Genomic DNA, 4,670 nt, shown 5'->3' with positions numbered 1-4,670 from the left:
TTCCTCCTGGCTATCTAAGCCTGGTTTATTATGGAACCCAGGACCTGGGATGACCCCCCCCAAAATGAACTGGACCCTTACCCATCAATAACTAAGAAAATGTCCTACAGCCTGATCTTATGGAGGCATTTTCTCTCCTTTCAGATGACTTTAGCACAGCGGCCCACTGAGTTTAGTTAGTTTCTTCCCTGAGCATGGGTTATTTGTTAATGGCTATGGTACTCCCCCCAAAATTGTTAATTGTCAATAGTCCCTCGGGGAATGGCGGGGCTTCTTGGACCTCTCCCCCATTCATGATGGGGTGTTGAGGGGCCTAGTCTTGTACAGATACTTATAGATCCATTGTTTTCGAAGTGCAATCTAATCACTATTAGACCATACTTAGAAGACGTCTTTTTGCTTCACATTTCCCACCCTCTGGCTCTTAAATTTTCCTGTCCCCTCTTTCATGACATTCACTGAGCTTTGGAGGCCTTGACAGAGCTGTCTAATTCAGGGGTTGATCACTCCACCATCACTTATTCTTAGCACTTTGGCCAGATACACGTTTCTGTATTAATTGGCCACTGACTTCATTGATAAGCTTCTCTGATGAAAGCTTGGTACAGCACTGATAAATGGGCAGAAAAACGAATATTTACAAGGATTCTTGACTAGATTTATAGAACCAGGACTCTCTTATCGTTTTTATTTTTGTGCAGCGCGCCTTAAATCAGAAAGCAGTTGTTTGCTCACATAACAGTTATGCCCTTATTGCAGGAGTGGTTCCATCTTGCCTGTGAGGTCATCATTGTAGTTCGCAACTGTGTGAGACTGTTGATGACTTCTCTTCCCCAGCAGTACGTATAGCATCTTCCGGTACTGTGAAGGCTAGTCTGCACAGAATAATCATCAAGTTGTCCTCAGTCCTGATTTGCCTGTGAAATTACGTTTCTGGTCTGTGCCACATCGAGTGGCAAGATGCTAAGGCACTTTGCATCACGTAGCTGAAACAACTGGCTCTGAGGCTAGATAGGCTGAGAATATCGCCCCTGTCAGCTGATAGGAAGTTGCCTGCTCTGGCCTTACTTACGGACTTTAATGTCCATCCCTTGGACGACTGGAGTACTTCCCTAATCACTTTAGGTCCTGACTAAGTTTCTTCTATGATAATGCTGTGCTTATGAGGCTAATGATGCTACTGTGCTTTCTGGCATCCTTGTCCTAGAGGACAGCTTCTGTGGTCAGAGGTGACTTCAGGAACTATTTGAGCCTTAAGGTTAACCAATTTGATTAGAGCTTTGAATGCAATCATTTTCCAGCTCTTACTCGAGCAGATCTCTGTGCTTGAGTCTCAGCTTTGATACTCACCAAGTGTATAGCCTGGGACTGCCTACATGTTCTTGGATATGTAGTCATTAAATTGCTTAATCTTCAGAGCTGTGTGTTGGTGTCAATATTATTTTTAGCTAAGTGCCCAGTTTCAATTTGTCTCTTCCGGAAATTCTATTAAAGATATGAAGATTAAATGAGCTAATGTGTGAAAAGCTTGTAAGAAAGGCTTGCTACAACAACAACAACAATAACAACAACAACAACAATAACAACAACGACATTTTAGGAGCTGGAAAGATGGTTCAGAGGCAAAGAGCAATTGCTGCTCTTCTAGACGACCTGAGACTACCCATGTCAGCCAAACCCAGTTCCAGGGAATCTGACACCCTTTTATGGCCTCCATAGGCACCAAGCATGCACACACTGCACAAACAGACAGACAGACAGACAGACAAGCAAGTACCCATACACAAATAAAATAAAACACATTAAAAATAAAAAAACATTAGATTTCTGTTTATAAATCTAGTACATTTTAAGAGTCATTTATAAAGTAACATTTACAATCTAACAAACCTGGGATTTAAAGCACACTTACAAATTCAGTGTTCATTATTTCTCTTAAGGAATTCATTTTTTTTTCTAAAAAAAAAACAAAAAACAGGCAACAGAAACTACCTAGACAATTATCATAATGTAAATCTATCACCCTATAAATATGGAGAGCTTGGGGTGTTGGGATAGTGAAAGGAGCGGTGACGCGATGCATTATGGGTATAGACAAAGGAGAACAGGATCTCTGGAGAATATACAAATGGTAAAAGGTGTGGGGAATTTGTAGGGCAGGTAGCCAAATGTGGAGCGCTTGACAAGTGTGTGGGGTCCTATGCTCCATCTCAGACACTAAAGAAGAGAGAAAAGCCCATTAGGGCTGACTAGCTTATCATGCTCACAGTAACTGAGAAAAATCCTTCTCCAAGCTGGATAGGCCTCTCCTGCCGTCAGCATCACTTGATTCCAACACTGCTGCTTTAAATCTTAATCAAATATTATTTTAATTTTCAGTTAGTGAAAACAATTGAAGTTGTCCATAGGATCGTTTCTTAGCAACTCTATTTCATCACTAAATATTATAAACAATTAAACTATAGAAACCTGCCTTTTATTCCCTAGACATAGCTTAGGATATTAACATTACAGGTTTGACTTATAGCACCATTTATCCGTCAATTACACATTCTCTGAGGGTTGGAACTGACTACATGCTTTTAAAGGTGCCTGACCTTGCTACTTGCTTGTCTTATAACCCTGGCACAGTCATACACCTCCATGTGTCTCCGTTTTCTCATGTGTCAAGTCAGGAATCTAATAGCAGGTAGCTGCCTTAAAAAACAAATAGGAGCTCAAATGGCTCCGTGGTTAAGAGTGCTGTTCCAGAGGATCTAGGTTTGGCTCCCAGCATCTTTATGATGGCTTTACAACCACCTCTAATTCCTCTTCAGGGGATCTGCATGCAAAAGGCATGACTATTTGGACCAAACACTCATACTCATAAAATAAATACATCTTAAAGAAATAGAAATAGACCCTTCTTTCCTTTCTGCTTGCTGTGGAAATGGGCAACTTCATGAAACCTGGAAAAGTGGTGCTGGTCCTGGCTGGATCCCACTCCAAATGCAAAGCCATCATCATGAAGAATATTGATGATGGCACCTTGGACTGCCCTTATAGCTAGGTCCTGCTGGCTGGAATTGACCACCATCCCCCAAGAATGACAGCTGCTCTGGGCGGGAAGAAAATCACCAAGAAATCAAAGATCAAGTTCTTTGAGAAAATTTGTTAACTACAATCACCTTATGCCCACAGGGTACTCTGTGGACATCCCCTTAGACAAAACTGTGGTCAACAAGGATGTCTTCAGAGACCCAGCTCTGAAATGCAAGGCCGGGCAGGAAGTCAAGATAAGGACTGAGGAATGATACAAGACAGGGAAGAACAAATGGTTTTTCCAGACTCTACACTTATTATTATTATATATTATATTGTATATTATATATATTGTATATTTGTGGCTGGAGAGATGGCTCAGCAGTTGAGAGCACTGGCTGCTCTTCCAGAGGACCAGGGTTCAATTCTCAGTGTATAAATGACTACCAACAACCATGAATAAATCTAGTTCCAGAGGCTCCAACGTCCCCTTCTGGCCTCTGCAAGGACTGGATGCACTAGGATCACAAATGTACATGTAGGCAAAACGTCCATAAATAGAAAGTAAAAACAAATACAGTCTCAGAAGACATAAGCATATCATATAAACTGCTTAGTATTTGTTAAAATTGACTGGCCATGTGATCTTGAGTCTATTTCTGAATGTTCTGCTCCATTTTCTTTGTCAGCATGTTCATTTGTATTTAGACAAATATCCCAGTGTGTGATTACTGTAGCTTTAAACTAAATTTACTGCTTAGAAAACGCTTTTTAGTCTTGTTTTTGTTCCCAGAATAATTTGGTTTAGCTTCTATTGCTAAAGCTCTCTGAACCTGAGCTGCTGCTTATGGAAGGGGGTAAAATTTTAAACTCAGTTTGTTTAACATATATAGGGCTGTTCATATTTTATTATTTAATTTAATTTTAATTTTTAGTTTTTCTAAAACTTCTTATTATGATTTTTCATGCAATATTTTAGTCATGTTTTTTTCTGCTTTTTAATTTTCTCCCAGATTCTGCCCACCTCTTTTTTTATTTTATTATTTAAAAAAATTCTTTATTAATTATACTTTATTCACTTTGTATCCCCCTCTGGTTCCCTCCCTCCTCCTGTCCCAATCCCTCCCTTCCTCCACCCTCTGCATGCATGCCCCTCCACAAGTCCACTGATAGGGGAGGTCTTCTTTTCCTTCCTTCTGAGCCTAGTCAATTAGGTCTCATCAGGAGTGGCTGCATTGTCTTCTTCTGTGGCCTGGTAATGCTGCTTCCCCCTCAGGGGGAGGTGATCAAAGAGCAGGCCAATCAGTTCATGTCACAGACAGTCCCTGTTCCTATTACAATGGAACCTACTTGGATACTGAACTGCCATGGCTACATTTGTGCAGGGGTCTTAGGTTATCTCCATGCATAGTCCTTGACACAGAGGACCTCTGAAAGGCTCTGCCCTGCAGACTATCAATGCAGATGCTGAGACTTATGGGCAACCTTTGGGCAGAGTGCAGGAAATCTTATGAAAGAATTGGGAAACAGTAAGATCTGGAGAGGACAGGAACTCCACAGGGAGAGCAACAGAACCAAAAAATCTGAGCACAGGGGTCTTTCCTGAGACTGATACTCTGGCCACCTCTTGAGACACGATGTTACTATCT

At 41.1% G+C, this 4,670-nt stretch overlaps 1 pseudogene; it reads left to right on the top strand.

The window, feature by feature from the left end:
• Positions 1-2,929: 2,929 nt before the first annotated feature.
• On the top strand, positions 2,930-3,332 carry LOC129677663 (60S ribosomal protein L27-like; annotated as a pseudogene).
• The last annotated feature ends 1,338 nt before the right edge of the window (positions 3,333-4,670 follow it).

This window comes from Psammomys obesus, unplaced genomic scaffold (assembly GCF_907164565.1).
Source record: "Psammomys obesus unplaced genomic scaffold, mPsaObe1.curated_primary_1811, whole genome shotgun sequence".
Lineage (NCBI taxonomy): Eukaryota > Metazoa > Chordata > Mammalia > Rodentia > Muridae > Psammomys > Psammomys obesus.
This window is presented reverse-complemented; position numbering and strand designations above follow the sequence as displayed.